The 21,200-nt window shown below is 35.9% G+C and overlaps 1 long non-coding RNA gene across 1 annotated transcript in view; it reads left to right on the forward strand.

Annotated features, from left to right (window-relative positions):
* LOC107196661 overlaps positions 1 to 21,200 on the forward strand; it is a 35,817-nt gene that overhangs the window by 11,505 nt on the left and 3,112 nt on the right. Inside the window, exons 2-4 of the long non-coding RNA XR_001518089.2 lie at positions 7,979 to 8,029; positions 8,617 to 8,690; positions 16,366 to 18,491. This is a non-coding gene — a long non-coding RNA (uncharacterized LOC107196661). The remainder of the gene's footprint in view (positions 1 to 7,978; positions 8,030 to 8,616; positions 8,691 to 16,365; positions 18,492 to 21,200) is intronic.

Raw genomic sequence — 21,200 nt, forward strand, 5'->3', positions numbered from 1 at the left:
TACTACATGTCAGGCACTAATACTTGATGTTGTAACTGCAGAATAAAAGTCTTTTTTCTTAGAAGTTTATCATTTGCTTGAAAATAACTAGTTAGTTACAATTCAGGTAAATGCTATTTATAGAGACATAGATACCATGGTAAGCAGGAATTCTTTCAAAGGAAGGCTGAATTATGAAAGATGGTAGGACATGTCTAGGTGAGAAAGTATAGATTATTCCAGGTAGAGAAAAGAGCATGTGCAAAGACCCAGAAGTAAAGAATTTGAAAGAAGTATGACTAGTAAGACATTCCTTTTTTTTTTTTTCCAGATTGAAATTGAAAAGGTGGACAGGAGTGAAACCATGAATAATAAATAGCATCATTTGCTACTTTAGGAAAAACAATGAACTATAAGCTCTGTGAGGGAAAGGACCATGAATGAATGGTTGTATGAATAATAGAATGATATAATGGACTTTTCATTTTGGAAGATTACTCTGGAAGCAGTATTGAGAATGGATTGGTGGGGACAAGGTGTTAGGCAGATCTATGTTAAGATGACTTTGCAGGCAGTTGGGATAGAAAATGATGAAGGCCTGAACTGAGGCAGTACCAGGGAACTGGGGAGGAATGGAGAAGGAGATTTAACAGAAAATTGATGGCTCATTGATTATGGGGAGTAGAGAAGATGATCTCTCAATTCTATCTTGGAGTGGTTGATGATGCCATAACTGAGAGGGAAGAGGACAAGAAACAGATAAGGTAGAAAAGGTTGGACTGATTTGTATTTTAAAAGATAATTTTGGCAGCATTATGGAGAGTGTTGTGAAGAGAGCCAAGATTGGAGACTGGCAGATGAGATAGGAGATTGTTGGAGTAACTCTGAGAAGAGTTGATGGTGACCTGAATTGTGGTGGCGGCAGTGAGGATGGGAGAAGAGAAGAGAGCCAAGAGATATTTTCATGAAAGAATGTGCAGTAATTGGTTCTTAATTAAATTTGAGGGATAAGTGAAGAGAGGATTTAAGGATTTTGGTTGGGTTTTTGATTTGTGTAATTGAGTGAGTAGGAATTGTGTTTACCGAATTAAGGAACATGGGGGCAAATGTTGGGAGAAAATAGAAATAACGACAGTACCTGACATTTATTGAGCACCATGACTAAATGTTCATGGGACATTGTTTCCTTTAATTTTTTAATAATCCTATAAAATAGGTGCCATTATTATCCCTATTGTACAAATAGGAAAATCAAAGTAGAATAAGGTTAGAGGTTGGTAAACAGAGTAACAACTTGAACCTAGTGTTTGTGCCCCTAATCTTTGTAGTTGTGATATGTCTCAGTTTGTCCCAGTAGACCATGGAGTCCTTGTGGAGGAAGGGATATGATGCCTTTCATCACTGTCTTCATAGTATGATGACCACATAGTAGGAACAAAGGTTTTTTAATGGGAGTGTTCACTGTGTCCTCTGCCCATACCTGTTCTTTTCATTCTGTCTCAGCACCAACTCAGCCTCTTTTCTTTGATTTGGAGACCCACTCAAACGGGGTACATGTGCTTGTGCCAGCCTTTACTGATCCAGTTTGGTGATTTTGGAGATAGTTAATAACCAAATATTAACTATTTCTGTTACTTCAAATTGTTCTTTAGCCATCTCACTGATGGAAATTTTTCTCTGGTGATTTTTTGCCTGCCATTCTTGCTCAGCTTTCTCTCTTCTCATTTTATTTTCCATTCTAGCTTCTAAGCTTACCTGTACACTCAAATATACATTATTTTCTTTGGCAGAGCATTTTCATTGTCTGTTTGTTTAACCGTCTGTTTTCCCACTCTATCCAAGCCCTGTACAGATGATAGAAAAATTAGCTAACTGACATTGAGGTATCTGGTCTCTTAATGATCTTAGTTTGGGCTGCTGTGACAGAATACCAGACTTATAAGCACCAGAAATTTGTTTCTCACAGTTCTGAGGGCTGGAAGTCTGAGATCAAAGTGCAACTATGGTTGGATTATGGTGAGGTCTTCTTTGGACTGAGGACTGCCAACTTCTTGCTGTGTCCTTGCATGGTAGAAAGGGGGCAGGGGAGCTCTCAAGGGTCCCTTTTATAAGGGCACTAATTCCATTCATGGGTTTTCTACCTCATTACCTCCCAAAGGCCCTATCTCCTACTACCATAACGGGGGGGTTAGGATTTCAACATATGAATTTTGGGAGTGACATATTCATTCCATTGTAGTGGTCATACTAATTGTCAAGTATATGGATTCTTTCCTCCTCTCACTGCCTCCCAGAGTGATCCTCAACTAATTCTTAGTGAGTGCCCACCATGTGCCAGCCACTGTTCTAGGCATGAGGATTGAAGACAGATGAATCCTGCCCTCATTGTAATTACATTTTAGTGGGAAAGACAGTAATAAAATAAATCAATAAATATATAATGTAATGTAGGTAATGATAAGTATTAAAAAGAAAACAAAAGCAGATGTAGAAATTCAGAGGAATGCTACTTAATTTTTTTATTTTATTATTTTATTATTTTTCAATTAGAGATGATATTTAATATTTTTTATTAGTTTCAGGTATTCAGCATAGTGGTTAGAGATTTATATATTTTGCAAAGTGATTCCTTTAGTCTAGTACCCACCTGGTACTATACATAGTTAGTACAATATTATTGACTGTATTCCCTATGCTGCACTTCACATCTCCGTGACTATTTTGTAACTACCAATTTGTACTTCTTAATCTCTTTCTCGTTTTCACCCAGCTCCCCAACACTTGCCCCCATCCTGCAATCACCAGTTTGTTCTCTGTATCTATGAGTCTGTTTTCATTTTATTTTATTCCTTATATTCCACATGTAAGTGAAATCATATGGTATTTGTCTTTTTCTGTCTGACTTATTTCACTTAGCATAATACCCTCTAGATCCATCCATGTCATTGAAAATGGTAGGATTTCATTTTTTTTTTATGGCTGAGTAATAGTCCATTGTTTGTATATCCCTCAGCTTCTTTATTCAGTCATCTATGATGGACACTGAGGTTGCTTCCATATCTTGGCTATTGCAGATAGTGCTGCAGTGAACATAGGGGTGCATAAATTTTTTCAAATCAGTGTTTCGGTTTTCTTTGGATAAATACCCAGAAGTGGAATTACTGGGTCATAAGTAGTTTTATTTTTAATTTTTTGAGGATCCTCCAAATTTTTTTATAGTGGCTGTACCAATTGCAATCCCACCAACAGTGCACAAGGATTCCCCTTTTCTCCACATCCTTCCTGACACTTGTTGTTTGATTTACTGATGATAGCCATTCTTACAGGTGCAAGCTGCTATCTCATGGTGGTTTTAATTTGTGTTTCTCTGATGATTAGTGACATTGAGCATCCTTTCATATGTCTGTTGGCCATTTGTATGTCATCTCTGGAGAAATGCCTGTTCAGGTCCTTTTCCCATTTTTTAATTGGATTGTTTGTTTTCTTGGTGTTGCATTGTGTGAGTTCTTTATAAATTTTGGATATTAACCCCTTATCAGATGTATTGGCAAATATCTTTTCACATTCAGTAGGTTATCTTTCCATTTTGTTGATGGTTTCCTTGGCTGTGCAAAAACTTTTTAGTTTGATGTAGTCCTCTGATTCATCTCATCTACTGTTGATTCCTTCTAGTGTATTTTTCATTTCATTTATTGTATTCTTCATTTCTGACTGGTTCTACTTTATGGTTTCTATGTCCTTTTTTATGCTTACTATCTCTTTGTTGAAGTTTTTGCTGAGATGATATGTTCTTCCCCTAAGTTCATTGAGCATCCTTTTAAGCAGTGTTTTGAACTCCATATCTGGTAGGTTGCTTGCTTTCATTTTATTTATTTATTTTTTTTTGGAGTTTTTTCCTGTTCTTTCGTGTGGGACATGATTTCTTGTTCACTCATTTTGGCTGCCTCTCTGTGTTTGTTTTATGTATTAGGTACATCTGCTACATATCTCAGTCTTACTCGGGTTACCTTATGTGGTAGGTGTCTTGTGTAGATCAGTGGCATATTGTCCCTGATCACCTGTGCCTGGTGCTCCAGGAGTGACACTTGTGTGGGTTGTGTGTGCCCTCCTGTTGTAGTTGAGGCTTGATTGCTGTTGGCACTTTAGTGGGTGAGAATTGGCCACACCAACCAGGTATGAACTGCTGTGTAGGGGCTGACTCCATGGAGTGGGATTTACTGTAGCAGGCTCATGTGCCTGTTGATACCACCCTTTGGGGTGCACCTTGTGGGGCTAATCAGGTGGTTCTCTATTGAAGTCTAATGCCAACCATGTGTGTTGGTTCTGGAGCATCTTAGGAGGGGCTACCCTGCAGGCTAAGGTCAGTCATTGCCTGTGACCTGCCTTGGGCTACCTGGTAGGAGCTATAGAGCTATCCGTGGTTGGTCACTTCTTGTATTGGACCCAGAGGCACATGGGAGAGGCCATGCAGCAAACCTGAGCCATTACCAGGTCTCGGTCAGTTCAGCATAAGTCCCAGGGCACCCCCAGGCCTAAGGCTGCCTGTTAGCTACCTGTAAGGCTCAGCAGCTGAATGAGCTTCAGGATGTATGTGAGTTGAGTGAAGCGTGGTCTCAGGGAGTCACCAGGGTAAAGCAAGTAGTGTTCACCAGGTTAGTGGAGATCAAGCTTTGTTGCCAGTACTGAGCCTGTGGCCACATGCAAAAGTCTCAGCTCACACCGAACCAAGCCACTGCCTGCCTTGGGCCTGTAGACCCCTGAGATTTGTTCGAGAAATACTGCAGCTGGAACTGGGGCTGGTTTTCCACCATAGAAGGAGTCTCCCGAGGTGTGAGAGCTGAGGCCTATTGATGGCTGCCAAAGAAGCTTCCTGCAGATAGTACAGAGTGGGGCTGATTCTCCAGCAACAACGTTGCCATTGGCAATCGAAGTTAGGTGGGGTGGGATCTCAGGGAGTTACAGAGTGGAATGATTGGATCTCATGAGGTCAATGCAGATTCAGATTAAGCCTTGGGTGGGGAGAGGGTTCAACACAGGCAAGATGATGCCCACCTGTAGGGTGCACAGGAGGAGTGCTCAACACAGGAACAATGGCGGCTGTCCCTCCAGCTCTCACCCTGAAGCCACACAACTCAGTCTTTCCCTGTATGTCTTTGCACCTCCCACGGTGCTGTTCCTCTGCTGGAGCCCAGGGTGAATGCCTCCTGTGAGCAAGTGAGTCTGTATGTTGGCCCTTTAAAGGGACATTTGGGTTTTCAGCTGCCTTCCCTCTCATTTGGACAACTGGAATCCTCACTGATTTTCACAGCCATATTTTGTGGGGACTTTTTCCTCGGCACTGGAACCCTGGGTTTAGGAGCCCATTATTGGACTGGGGCCCCTCGCTCCTCCGGGGGGGCCTCTGCAGCTGAGATATCCCTTTCTCCTGATGCTCAACCACCATACGTGGGTATAGGTCCAGCCCTTTTCATGTTTCTTCCCCTCCTACCAATCTTGATGTGGCCTCTTCTTTATATCCCCAGTTATAGGAGTTCTGTTCAGTTTGTTTTCAGATTGTCCTCTAGGTTGACTGTTATGTCATTTAGTTGCAGTTTTAATGTGGTTATGAGAGGAGGCAAGCAGAGCATTTACCTACTTCATCATCTTGACCAGAACCTAGAGGGGTACTACTTTAGATAGGATGATCAGGCAAGATCTTTGAGAGTGTAATATTTGAGCAGAAATTTGAATAAAGCGAGCAAGACATGCAAGTGTGTGGAGGAAGAGTTCCAGGTTTAGGGAGTGACTGCTCAATCATTTGACCAGGGGCTGTCCTAGAAATAGTGTGCTCTCTCAGCTGAGATGGACATTGGTGAAGCTAATACTGGAAGTTGTAAGCTAACCATACTTCTTATAGAGGTACAGAAAGCCTTTTCTTTGAAGCTTAATCTGAGTGGTAAATCTTTGTTTTTGTCACAGGCCCTAAAACAGAAATGTGCTCAGAGTGTTCAAGGAACTGCAAGTAGGCTAATGTAGCTGGAGAAGAATGAGAAGGAGAATGATAGGGAGTGAGATTGCCAAGGGACCAAACAAGCAGGACCTGTAGGCTGTGATAAGATACTGGATTTCATTCTAAGTTTGATAGAAAGCCATAAGAACAATTTGAGCAGGGAAATTACATTATATGTTTTACATTTTAAAAGGATCACTCTGGCTGCCAAAATAGGCTATCTGTGCCATAAGCCATCGTATCTCTTTATCTATTGCTACATAACAAATCACTTCAAAAATTAGTGTCTTATAAGAGCAATGGCTTATATTTTCTCAAAGTTCTGTGAGTCTTCTGCTGGACTCACCTGAACTCATTCATGTGGCTGGATCTAGGTGTTCTAAGATAGCTTCACCCACATATCTGGGGCCTCAACTGGGACAGCTGCAGTGACTGGGATGGCTGAGCTGTTTTCTATTTTTTCTTTCATCTTGTAATTCTTCCCAAAAGTCAAGCCCTAGTGTGCAAACACTTACCAGCCTCTGCTAGTATTGTTTGCTAATGTTCCACTGGCAAAAGCAAGACCATTGTCCAAGCCCAGAGCCATATAAGGATATAGAAGGGCTATACAAGGGTATCGGTATCTGGAAATATGATTTGTGGAGGCCATGCTGTAACTGTCTACCACATTATACACTGTTTTAGCTACCTTCTTTCTTCTGACCCTTTGCTCATCAATTTATCTTCTGGGCATAACTTGTTTTCCTGCATAAGTATGCTTCCAAGATAATAATGTACCAGTCATATGGACTTTATATATTTTCTATTGTTGTGACAACAATTTCTTATTGTAAATAATAAGTTGTTTTATATCAAGGAGAGAATGTCCATTGTATGGACTTTCAGTAGTCCTTACTAGAGCTCAGTGGTGCCCAACCTTTTTGGCACCAGGGACCGGTGCTCCTATGAGAATCTAATGCCTGATGATCTGCGGTGGAGCTGAAGAAGTAATGCTAGAGTGAGGAATGGCTGCAAATACATATGAAGCTTCACTTGCCTGCCCACCACTTACCTCCTGCTATGTGGTCTGGTTTCTAACAGGCCATGGACCAGTACCAGTCTTCATCCCAGGGGTTGAGGAACTCTACCCTAGCTAACAGTCATTGTACCCCTTGTGATCCATCTCAAGTCTATGACAGTGTACATGTAAATGTATAACTTTTGTAACCCTCGTTCTTAACCCACTGTTGATGGAGCTTTGTATATTGAGATTTTTAAAAAATGTATTGAACTGAGGAATGCTCATTCATTGCAAAATGCAATGCAGAAGCAAAATGGCATAGCTACTTTGGAAGACAAGAGTGGAAAACTAAACATACTCTTACTGTATGATTCAGCAATCATGATTCTTGATATTTACCCAAATGAGATGAAAACTTATGTGTACACAAAAACCTACACATGATGTTTATAGCAGCTCTCTTCATAATTGCCAAATCTTAGAAGCAACCAAGATGTCCTTCAGTAGGAAGCTGGATAAATAAACTGGAGTATATTCAGATAGTGGAATATTATTCAGCACTAAAAAGAAATGATCTGTCAAGCCAAGAAGGAAACTTAAATGCATATTACTAAATGAAATATGCATTCTTTGTCTTTGGAAAACTATCTAATGACATATCTAACAATACAGTATCATTTAGAGTATTTTCAGTGCCCTAAAAATCCTCTCTGCTCAGCCTATACTTTCCTACCCTCTCTCACTTTTTATTTTTCATTAGACAAACTATTTTAACTGTAGCTGAGGACTTAATTAATTGGGAATAATCTGGGATTGGATGTTTTAATTTTACAGATTGAATTAATTAGACAAGGTCAATTTACCTGTATTGCATATAAAGCAGGAAAACTGTAAAGAAATAACATTTTTAGTAGTAATGGAGATTACTTAAAACACAATATGAAGAATTTTGCATTCTTCCTCCTGCAAATTAATAATCAGTACCCTTCACATATTTTCTGTTTTGCCAGATACTAACAATGTGAAGCCATTGATGGTGTGAAAATTCTGGATCCAACAAGGTTTGCATTGGCTTATCTGTGTTTTAGTGATTGAATTTTAATTTTCTCTCAAAAAATTCATTTGTATTTTAGATTATAACAGGTTGCTTATATGCTTATTATCAAAATTTTGGAAAGAAAAAAATTCCTGTAATTTTATCATTCTAAAAGACAGTATACTATTTATGCATTTCTTTCTAATCTGCATATTTATCTATAATTTTTAAAAGCAGAAATTTGAATCATATTATAGTTTTACCCATAAAAATATAAGGTGTTATTTTATTATATATTTGTCACAAAATTACTTAATCATCCCCCCAATATTTCACTATTATAAATTAGGCTTTCTTTTACATAAATCTTTGTCTATGAAATCTTTTAATTTCTTCCTTAGGATAGAATTCCAGAAGTAGAATTACTACATCATAGGAAATATACTTTTTAAAGTTCTTGATACATAAGATAAAATCACTTTTTTGAACAGTTCTAATGATCTTAATTCTTACTACTGTTATATGAGCTTGTCTGTGTTGATAGACTATTAAGATAAGAATTTATACAAAAATCTTCAAGATGGTAATTATTTATCATTGTTTACATTATAGCGTACTGATGGGGCCTTTTGCTACTATGAATTTAGGAGATCTTGGAGCAGAAGTTATAAAAATGGAAAGACCAGGTAAATCTATTACTCCCTTTAAAACATAGAAACAAGCTAATAAATATTTTTAATAGTTTTAAAAATATTCATGTACTCTATATAGGATGAAGAGAGAATTGAAAGGAAATGATAATTTTTTCTTCTCCATTATTTATTTTCCTCTGAACTATACTAATGATCTTTTTTTACTCTTCATAGGTGCCAAGGGCTAAGGTTTAAGCCAGGCTCTTCACATGCACCTGAAAGCCTCTGATAGAAACTGAGATGTAACATGGAATGATGTTAACAACACTTATAGTGCCATTTCTAAGCACTTTGCCTATATTTGTTTAATCTTTATATCAACCTTGTGGGCTAATGTAATGCATTATTCCTAGATTATAAATGAGAAGACAGAGAGACACAGAGAGATAAAACAAATTGTCCAAGGTCACACAGGTAAGAAGGAATATTCAGGCACTCAGCTCTGATTCTGGTCATCTTTAGCCCACACAAGCCTTCCCATTGAGACTGAAATTGGTATGGGCATGGCCATACTACTTCACTGTGAGATGAAGTAAAGACAAGGACAAGGGGAGAGTAAAAGGGAAGAAATAGGACACAGAAGAAGGAGAGAAGGAAAAGGAATCAAAGTCCTTCAAAAAGGAACTCAGATACTCTATTCTAACTCATTCTTTTCTATTTCTTTTTTCTTTTTTATTACGGTGACATTGGTTAACAAAATCCAGTAAGTTTAAGTGTACAATTCAACAGTAAGTCATATATATTTTGCAATGTATATTCACTGCCCATTAGTTAGATTTCTTTCTGTCACCACATATATGACCCCTTTTACTCCACCTACCTCCCCTCTTCCCCTCCCCTCTGGTAACCACTAGTCTGTTGTCCATGTCTATGAGGCTCTGTTTGTTTGTCCTGTTCATTTGTTGCTTTTAGGTTTATATCCCACATATAAGTGATATCATGTGGTTTTCAACTTTTTCTGTCTGGCTTATTTCACTTAGCATGATTATCTCAAGGTCCATCCATGTTGTCACAAATGGCAGTATTTCATCTTTTCTTATGGCTGAGTAATATTCCACTGTATATATGTACTGCATCTTTTTTATCCAATCATCATTTGAAGGGCACTTCAGTTGTTTCCATGTCTTGACTACTGTGAATAATGCTGCAATGAACATAGGAGTAAACATATCTTTACCGATAAATGTTTTCAATTATTTTGGTAGATACCCAGAAGAGGGATTGTTGGGTCATATGGTAATTCTGTACCTAATTTTTTGAGGAACCTCCATATTGTTTTCCATAGTGGCTGTACCAATTTACATTCCTACCAACAGTGGATGAGGGTTCTTTTTTCCCAAAAAAAAACTTCTCCAACACTTGTTCTGTTAATGACAGCCATTCTTACAGATGTGAGGTGGTATCTTATTGTGGTTTTGATTTGCATTTTCTTAATAGCTAGTGAAGTTGAATGTCTTTTCATATGCCTGTTGGCCATTTGTATGTCTTCTTGGGTGAAGTGTTGATTCAGGTCCTCTGCACACTTTTTAATTTGATTGTTATTTTGTTGTTGAGTTGTATGAGTTCTTTATGTATTTTAGATATTAGCCCCTGATAAGAGGCTTTGTTTGCAAATATCTTCTCCCATTCAGGAGGTTGCCTCTTTGTTTTGTTGATGGATTCTTTGCTGTGCAGAAGATTTTAGTTTGATATAGTTCCATTCATTTATTTTTGTTTTTACTTCTCTTGCCTTCGAGGTCAAATTCATAAAATCTTCTCTAAGACTAAGGTCTGTCAGTTTAGTACCTATGTTTTCTTCTATGCAGTTTATTGTTTCATGTCATATATTTAGGTCTTTGATCTATTTTGAGTTAATTTTTGTGTGTGGTGACAGATAGCAGTCTAGTTTCATTCTTTTGCTTGTGGCTTTCCAATTTTCCCAGCACCATTTATTGAAGAAGCTTTCTTTTCTCTACTGTATGTTTTTGGCTCTTTTGTCAAAAATTATTTGCCCATATATATGTAGATTTATTTCTGGGCTCTCAATTCTGTTCCATTGGTGTGTGTATCTGTTTCTCTGCCAATAAATACCATGCTGTTTTGACTATTGTCGTTTTGTAGTATAATTTGAAGCCAGGGAGTGCGATACCTCTGGCTTTGTTCTTTTTTCTTAATATTGCTCTGGCTTTTGTGATTCCATACAAATCTGATAATTTTTTTTGTTCTAATTCTTTAAAAAATGCCATTAGGATTTTGATAGGGGTTGCATTAAATTTATATATTGTTTTGGGTAATATTGCCATTTTAACTTTGTTGATTCTTCCAATCCATCAATACGGAATATCTTTCCATTTTTTTGTGTCTTCTTCAATTCTTTTAATAGTGTCTTGTAGTTTTCATTGTATAGGTCCTTCGCATATTTTAAATTTATTCCTACATATTTTATTCTTTTGTTACAATTACAAAAAGAATTGTTTTTTTCCATTTCTTTTTATGAAATTTCATTGTGAGTATATAGGAACACAATAGATTTTTGTACATTGATTTTGTATCCTGCGACTTTACTGTATTTTATTGTCTTTAGTAGTTTTTTTTGGTAGAGTCTTTAGGTTTTTCTATATAAAGAATCATGTCATTTGCAAAAAGTGACAATTTGACTTTTTCATTCCCGTATTGGATGCTGTTTTTTTTTTTTACCTCTTGCTCTAGCTAGGACTTCCTGATTGCTCTAGCTAGCACTTGCAATACTATATCGAATAAGGGTAGTAAGAGCAGGCATCTTTGTTTTGGTCCTGATCTTAGAGGAAAAGCTTTCAGTTTTTCACTAATAAGTATGATATTAGCTGAGGGTTTGTTTTATATGGCCTTTATTACATTGAGGTACTTTCCTTCAAGACCTATTTTAATAAGTGTTTTAATTATAAAGGGATGCTATATCTTGTCAAATGCTATTTCTGCGTCTGTTGATATGATATGATTTATCCTTTATTTTGTTTATGTGGTGTGTCACATTGATTGATTTGCATTTGTTGAACCATTCTTGTGTCCCTGGAATGAACTCAACTTGATCATGATGTGTATTCTCTTCAGTGTATTGTTGTATTCAATTTGCTAGTATTTTGTTTAGGAGTTTTACATCTGTATTCATCAGAGATATTGGTCTGTAGGACAAGTATTAAATTATCTTTGAATGTTTTCTAGAATTCACTAGTGAAGCTGGAAAGTCTAAATAGATCGATCAACAGTAAGGAAATTGAAACAACTATCAAAAATCTCCCAAAAAGTAAAAGTTTGGGATCAGGTGGCTTCATTAGTGAATTCTATCAAATGTACAAAATGGTTTAATACCTGTCCTTCTCAAACTCTACCAGAAAATTGAAGAAGAGACAATACTTCTTAACACATTGTATAAGCAACCTGGAGGAGGCCATAGGAGTTCTAAGTAGCTCTTGTGTTTTCCTCTCGGTTGCTAATTTCACTGGAGTGAGCTGACCTTGATGGTGAGGCACCTGTGAATGAGCCTGTTGGTTTGAAATGTACCATGATGTTTCAGAGTTAAAGATTAATAGCTCATACTAGTATTTTCAGGAGCTGGAGATGATACACGAACTTGGGGGCCACCTTTTGTGGGGACAGAAAGTACTTATTTACTCAGTGTAAACCAAAATAAAAAAGTAAGGATATCATTTTTTTTTCTCTTTGTGTAATTCTCTTGTAATAACAAAACTTTTGATATCATCCGGACTTGTTTGCCATCCTTGTTAAAGTTTATAATCTAATCCAATAGATGTAAGTCTACTTGATTAGAGAACCAAATTCCAAAATTTATTTATACCACCGCCTCAACTTTCACATCATTGCTCTGCTGCTACTTTCCTTATCTATTTGGCCGATTGATAATTTCTTTTATATGTTAAGATGAGAATCAGTGATCATCTGCTTTGGTTCTGTTGGATCAATCCAGCAAATTTAGAATTTGTGTTTACTAGATATATTTTGAACCCAACACCTGATAATTGTCCTGACTTTACTGCTCTGTTTTCCTACATCTTTTCTATAGCATAGTTTAGGTTTTTTTCTTTTTCTATTGAAACTTTGATTTTTCTAAATTGTTCTTCATTATTGTAGCCCTGTTCTGTTTTTCTACAGTGGTTACTCTCACCTTGACCTAACTCCCATTGTCTTCATTCTCAGGCCCTTCTTTTTATGTTCTCAGTAGTTCTTCTTCTCCTCCTCCTCCTCTTTCTTCTTCTTCCTTCTTCTTTTAATCTAAGAGATTGTTTTTTCTGTAATTATTCTCTTTCTGTTCTGTATTTCTGTGTCATCTTCAATGTTTACAGTTCCTACTTCTTTGCTTTTTTTTTTTTCAGGACATTCTGATATTTTATCCTGAGTAGTTAAAGTTTCAGATTTTATTGAACAAATACTCTACAATTTCAATAGGGCTTCTCAATGGGGAAGTATTAGGTGGATTTCATAACTTTTACTACTAAGACATTAGTGTACATTTGAATATTTTAGACCTACAGATATAATTCTGACTAAAATAAATGAATAGCTGGGACTTCCCTTTCAATCTCCTTGGATCTTGCCAGTGTCCTCCATCAGACTATAATAATTTTAAGTTTCATTGTAGGCTTGATTTCTCTTTATGTCTGATTGGTAACAATAACATACATTTCAACTCATATTAAACTTAGATTGGGGACATTATTCATGTCTATCATTTTTAGCTAGTTCTATAATTCTAAGTTATGCATCTTACTGCCTAGAGGAAAAATTGTTTTTGCCTTGTTTTTTATTCTCTATGGCATGGATTTCTCTTTTGGCCTTAGGAGTAGCAAAACAATCTCTGTATTCAGGCCTTAGTGGCTGTGATTGCTGATATAATGAGTCTAGTTTATAGAAACTGATCCAAAGTATTATACAAAGCTATCAGCTGGATACATGAGAGTTCCTAAAAATATGAATCCTTTGTCAGCTAGGTTAAAAAAAAAATGTGAAAAACAAAACTCTGTTTAGAAAATCTGTATGGAGCCTGGCATTTTCATGACAATGTGATTTGATAACTTTCTAACACTTTATCTATATTTCAAATAATTCTCCATGTTAATTAGTTGACAGTCACAATATCCATTCTGTGTACATGTATTATGGTCTACAGAGCAATGTCACAGATTTTATTTTCCTCTCACATTTTATTATGAAAAATTTAAACATAACAAAAAAGTTTAAAAAGAGTCTAATTAACTCTCATTTACGCTATGCCTAGATGTAACAATTTTGACATTGTTCTATATTAGCTTATTTACATATGTGTATGTATGTGTATGTATGTGTTTATGTGTGTAATTTTTAACTACTTGAAAGTAAGTGAAAGATATTATGAAACTTGGCCCTTAAATTTTTCAGAATACATCTCTTATGAATAAGGACATTCTTTGACATAACATTTAAAAATTATTTCATGATTTATTTTTACTCATCACTGTGGTTAAATTATCATCACTTTCCCTTATATTTCTGATAGTGCTAATCCATTCTGTTTCTAAATTATATCTAATGAAGAGAACTCTGTATTTCAACTTGATTTTAGTTCTTATTTACTCTGTGACTGGAAGGAAGGTTTATTTTTTTTCTCCCTTCTAGAAAAAAGAAGATAGTGGGTTCTCTAACTTTTACAAAATTGTGCTTGTTTTTTATTCTGGGTAAGATTCTAGAATAGATTGTTAGGTAATTTGTGGGCACCTAGATGAGGAAGAGGTGATCACCACTAAAACTGGGAACCAGTTTTCCCTCTCTTTATTTCCTACTAGATTATTATGTCAGGGAAATGCCATAAACAACCACTGCAGCAGTCAACTTGTATTAGACTTGGAGATAGTACGGAGACCAGTATAATTCAGAGAAAGTTTTCGACAGTTCTGATTCTAAGCCTTTAGAAGGCTCTGATTTGTTTAGAATTTTTATGAATGACTTTACTGAAGATATAGGGAACATACATGATCTTGAAATGGGTGAAAATCATTAAACAGAGAGGGAGAGAGAATATGTTGGATGACAAACTCACTAAGAATCAATATCTAGTAAGTGGCCAGTTTTTATTTATTTTAAGTAAATACATATAAAGTAAATACATATAAAATGCCCTATATGCTTTTCCAGGGATATTTTATCAATAAATATTGTAATGCATACATACTGAGTTCTTGGAAATCACAAAAAATCTACTGGGCATCTTTGTCAGTAGAAATCTTTAGCTCTTAAACTCAACTTTTTCATATTTTTCTTATAACATTGTAGAGTCAGATTGCATGGTACTGTGAGCACATTTAAATTTTTTTTCTTGTTACACAAGTAATGCTTGTTTATAGGCAAAAAGATTAATATTTTAGTGTATCATGTCAAATCTCTTTATGCCCTTTTATGTAAAAGTTTCCCCTCAAAACATGAGATATTACCATGAATGTTGTTTTTTAATCTGCTTTTTTGATTAAGATATTTAGAATACTTTTCTATTAGCATAAGTTATTCATTATATTTATATTTTTGTCTTTTTGAAACTGAATTTGTTTGTGGTCTATCTGTATACTTTACGTGGACTGAGATGTGATTTAGGAGTCCGTAGAAGTCTAAAAATATAAGTGTCCTACATAGAAAATTTTTTTGTTTTTATGGTGGTAAAATATATATAACATGAAAATTTACATTTAACCATTTTTAAGTTTATAATTTAGTGGCATTATATTCATAGTATTGTATAAACATCACTATTATCTATTTCTAAAATGTTTTATCACCCCAGATAGAAACACTGTCCATTAGGTAGTAAGTCTCCACTTCCCTTTCCCCACAGCCCCTGATAATCTCTAACCTACTTTCTGTCTCTGAATTTTCTTATTTCATGTAAGTGAAATCATACAACATTTGTACTTTTGTGTCTGGTTAATTTCACTTAGCATAATCTTCCCATGTTGTAGAGTGTATCAGAGTGTCTTTCCTTTTTATATCTGAATAATATTCCACTTTATGGATACATTTGTCTGTTAATGGACATGGGTTATTGCCACCTTTTGGCTATTGTGAATCATGCTGCAGTGAATATTTGCATGCAAGTATCTGTTTGAGTCCCTGTTTTCAATTCTTTTGGGTACATACCTAGGAGTGGCATTGCTGGGTCATGTGATAATTCTATGTTTAACTTCTTGAGAAATCCACACAGGTTTTTTTAAAATTAAAAATAATTTATTAAATGTTACTTCCGTAAAGTACTAAATCATATAGCATGTAGAATTCATGCAGTGTGACATGACCAGTAGGAGCCTAGATGTGTTTGATGTAGTTTGTTTTCTTTAGTGCCTTCGAGACTGCCTTGTAAGTAGTAAATAGAAGCTCAGAGAAATTTGTGGAACAAACTGATCTGTAACTGTAACTTCGTGTTTTATTTAATATTAACAACTGCCCTCCCTCCAAACCACCAAGCAATACTTGGTAGAATCATTAACGATAAATAAATGCATGTTTATTAGGACTGTCCCTGGAGCATGCTGCATGGAGTTGCCCATAGGAGAAGCAGCTCAGTGCTAATTGGCATCTGAAATTTGGGAAGGATGCCTATGGCTTTAGATTTGCTGTCATACTTAAACCTCTCTATCACTGTCTTAATATAGTTATCATTCCTCTCTTGTAGGTCATCACCTAGGCTGCTGGTATGTCAGTTTCAGGAGCTCTGGAGGATGACAACTTACTTCCTTGAGATGTCTCCTAAGATTCCCCTCCTCCCTAATTTGGTTAAGTCAGGAAATTCCATAGACACACTCCAAACTTCGTGACACAGTGATAGATAAGTACTCAATTTATTTATGTGTTTTCATCTAAAGTTTATGTTAATCTCAACCTTTTCCATCTAGAACAGAGGTTGGCAAATTATGTGGGCCAAATTGGGTTTATTTTTGTACAGCTCATGGACTAAGAATGGATTTTACATTTTAAAGATTGTTGAAGAAGAATAAAGAAGAACATGTGATAGGGAATCTATCTGGCCTGCAAAGGGTACAATATTTACTGTTGTACCCTTTATAGAAAAAGTTTGCCCACCCCTCATCTAGAGTCTGATTCTATTAGTCGTATGTGTGTGAATGTGTCTAAATCTATGTCAACATGGCTTAAAAAATTTATTGAATAATTATCAGGTACTTAAATGTGTTCAAGAATGACTATAATGAATTTCTTTGGGTGACCTGATTTCTGTGATGACTTTAAAAAAGACTTTAAAAGATATGTAGTCACAATTGAAATTTTGAGAAGAATTTTAAGATTGAGGTTTACAGTGGTTCATTGTCCTCTAATTCTTATAGCAGTCATCTGGGAATCGAAATCTATATCTTGTTTTAGACAGTTACTGACTCACTGGGTTATAGTTTAATAGTTTTCAAAAAATGGTTCATTAAATACATTTAAAACTCTTTGGAAAGAAAGCATCTGAAAAGTGTGAATGCATTTCAGAATCATGTTTACATGTATGGTGCCTATATGTGCATGCTACATTGAGAAATATCTCATAATAAAGATGGAGATGTTGGTTAGCAATATCTTAAAGGGCCTCTTAAGGAATTTGGCTTTTACTTTGATTAAGATTGTAAGCTACTGGAGGGTTTTGAGCAGAGAAATGATGTGATCTGAAATATTTTTAAAAGGATCACTCTAGCTACTGTGTTAAGAATAGATTGTAGAGGACAAGGTTGGAAGTGGAAGAACAAATACAAAACTATTGAAATATTCCAGGCTAGCGATAATGGTGGCTTGAATTACAGTAGTAATGGTGGAGGTGGTTGAGCAATGATAGGATTCCGATTATGTTTTCAAGATAAAGAGGATAGTATTTGGAGACAGATTAGATGTATCAGCGAAAGAGTAGAGTTAAAGATGACTAAGTTTTTGGCCTGAGCAATTAGAAGAATGGAATTGCTATATAATGAATTGAGCAAGACTGTGGAAAGAAGTTTTAGTAGGGAAAATAGCAAAAGTTTGTTTTGAAAGTTTGGAAGTCTCTTAAGAAATGTGACTCATCTTGAGATGCCTGTTGGATAGCCAGGTGGAGATGTAAAATAAGGGATCGGGGTTAGGAGTTGAGGGGAAGATATAAAGTTTGATAGTTATAGAACAACTGGATGGTATTCGAAGCCTCACTGAGATCATTTAGAGAGTGAGTGTAGATAGAGAAAGGAGGGTCCAAGGGGCTGAGCCTGATGTACTCCAATGACTAGATGTTTGGTAGCTGATGAGAACACAGGGAAGAAGATTGAGAAGGAATTGTCATTGAAGTGGGAAGAGAACCTCCTGGAAGCCAAGTAAAGAAAGTGTCTATTTCCACGACAATTTAAGCTTTAAAGTGGAGTCAGTTTAAGCATGCATGGAACCGAATGGCTTGCATTTCCTAAATTCACCATGCTGTCTCTTATTTCAATCTTTGCACACCATGTTTCCACTGCTTGGAACACCATTCCCCTACCACACCTGGTTACTCTCTCTTTTTCCTTTAGCTCTCATTGTGAATGTCATTACTTCTTTACAGACTTTCTTGATCCTTGAAGATTGGGTTGGGTGTTCTCTATCAATTTTGTATTTGCCTTTTACTTGTCTGTATCCCCCACTATCCTGCAGCCTCTTGTTTATTCTTAGTTCCATACATCGTGCAGAGCACATTGTAGGGACTCAACAGGAGTTTCTTGAATCAATGAATAAATAATCAGAACTTGACTGAAGAGTTTTTAATAGCTGCCATTTTTTTCTGCATTCTACTTTTTGGAGATAATGGTAAGTGGTAAATATTATGTTTACATTTCCAAATAAACTTTTAGAGGATAGCCTGGAGTTAGTGCATAGTTGCACTACTCTGTTATTTTTTATATAGTTCATATGTAGCACTATAAAATGGTCATTACTTTAAGATACCAAAAGAGCCTGAACCATGAATATTCAATTATTGTCATTAAGCTTTAGGTTTTTTTCTTAAGGCAGGAAGGGGAACTAGTAGATTTTAAAAAGGATTTTTGTGTCTGTATATGATTATGTGAGACCGGGATTTTTCTTTAAAGCCTCCCAGTCCAATGGAAATGTTGAGGTGTAAGATATTATAACAGGTAAAATATTTTCTGAAAGTCCCTCTTATCATAAAAATACTGCATGTGTAACACATGCAAAATCTTATATGATAGTATTTATTTTCTTATCCCCATGAATGTGGGTGGGCTGGGATTCAGCCAATCAAGACTGAGTAGATTTGCCTCTAAATTGCAGATTGGGGGCCTGGTCTGCTCTGCATGTCTGTTATAGTCCTTGGATGAGTGGCTACCAAGTACATGTTCTTCTCCTAGTGAAAGGCAAGGGCACAAGAGAACAAACCCATTCTCACAAGTTTAAAGCCTCTCTTATATCACATCTGCTAATGTTCCTTTGGTAAAGGAAAGTCACATGACCAAGCCCAACACCAGTGGGGGATGAGATATATTCTACTGTTCTGGCAGGAACTACGAAGTCACATGGCAAAGGGTATGGATTCTGAGATGGGTGAAAATTGGGAATGACAATGCATTTTATCACATCCCCAGACAAATAAAATGTTAATCCATGTGGGCAGCCTCACACTTCCTAAAGTTTCACATCTATAACTAACTATGGTTAGAATAAAAAGTTCTGGGCCATTGGAGAATCTCTAAATTTTCTTCCACTTCTCAGATCTTGTACTAGCATTTTAGAGTGGCAAAGGGCCTAGAAGATAGAGTATATAATTCAGAAGTTCTCAGCTAAGGGGAGAATGGAGGTATTATATACTTTTAAGTGATAAGGATGGGGGAGTAAGGAGGTGATGGGGAAAGGCATGTATAGTCTGAAGAAACACCTCTCAAAATTCTATAATCTCCTACATCTGCACCTCCTAACAATCATTAGAAAAACATCCATACAGAACCATGTCCTTTATTTCCTGAAAAGGAAACAGATCCAGAATAGCGAAAGTACCTAAGGTCATACAGCTGTTTAATGGTGGAAAGGTTTAAAACTCAGGCTTCTTGACTTAATATGAAGTGCCTCTAAGCTTTTCATACTTAGATATATATTGTTAAGTGATGACATGGACTTTGTGATTACAAGACGCTGAATAGCTCTAGTTGAGAGTAATATATTTTTGCTATTCTTTTTCATTTGTTATTAATCATATTTTCAGTGGTGGAAGTCATGAAAAAATTTGCTCATCAGGGAGTCTGAATTTCAATAGATTCTTTTGGAAGCAAAGGTCATTTATGAGCCATGAGTGTGTGTGTATATAAAGAAAGCAAGGGCCATCTCTTTTTTTAAAGTTTGAAATATATTCCTGGTAATCAATGTTTATTTTTAGATTTTTTTAGTAAGACTGATTAGATTGGTCTAAAGTTGCACATGTAATTGGGATCTTAGACTTTCCTGATGTTTCTCAGTGATATTGCTGTCTTTTCAGTGCTGTCCAAGCCCAAGATGTCTGTTCTTACTCCTATGTTGGCCTTTTTGCTGATGAGAGTAATCTTAGAATGGTTTGGAGATTTACTTTAATGGACTCTGACAGTTATGTGGTTGAGATTGCCTCAGGCTGTAAATTCTGGTCTGTAGGACAAAAATACTAGACTGATCACAAGGGAGGACTTGGTTATTTTTATTAACACAATCCTTTTATTATTTTAGAGGAAGCTGAGTATGAACATTAGGGGGCAGTGTTTAAAAAGCTATTACACTAGAAATTTCTTTTTGAGAAAACTATGGTTTCCTGTGTACTACTGGGTAGAGAGAATATCTGAAAGGATATATATATTCACACATTTATATATACTTTTAAAATTATATTGATATTTTCTTTAACAATTTAAAGTTGTATCTTCTTTGTATCTTTCGAGCATGTTATTAATTGTAAAACTTTAGCAGGAAGAATTCTCTCTACTACGTTAAAATATTTATTTTTTTCTTCCTGTTAACTTTATTAACCTTTCTTTCTAGAAGGATAAACATTACGTTATATTATTGACTAATTTTGGGGTAGGAACATTACGTATGCCCTTTAATAAAATTGACTTTTTATGGAGTTTGCAAAGTACCTTTTTGATTTTTGTGAATTTCCCAATGGAATTTTCTTAATATCTGTCCTTGTATGGACAGATTGCAGGATTCCACTTGGGCCTCATAAGGGACCTTAGAACTCAATTCAGAGAGAATATTCCAGAGAGTTAGACCTATTCTTTAGTTTTAAATAGAAAAAGCCTAAGAGATCTATTTATGAAATGAAGAAATAGCATGTATGAAAACAAAGGGACAAGAACAGCCAAAACAATTTTAAGGAAGAGCATGGGAGGCAGATTTCCCCTGTTAGGTATAAAGACTTTACAACCATAATAATAACATAGTATGGTATTAGCACAAGGATAAAGAAATAGATTAATGGTACAAAATAGATAGCTCAGAAACATACTGGCAGATATATGGAATTTTTTTTTTTTTTTT

Source organism: Pteropus alecto, unplaced genomic scaffold (assembly GCF_000325575.1).
Source record: "Pteropus alecto unplaced genomic scaffold, ASM32557v1 scaffold109, whole genome shotgun sequence".
In the NCBI taxonomy this organism is placed as follows: domain Eukaryota; kingdom Metazoa; phylum Chordata; class Mammalia; order Chiroptera; family Pteropodidae; genus Pteropus; species Pteropus alecto.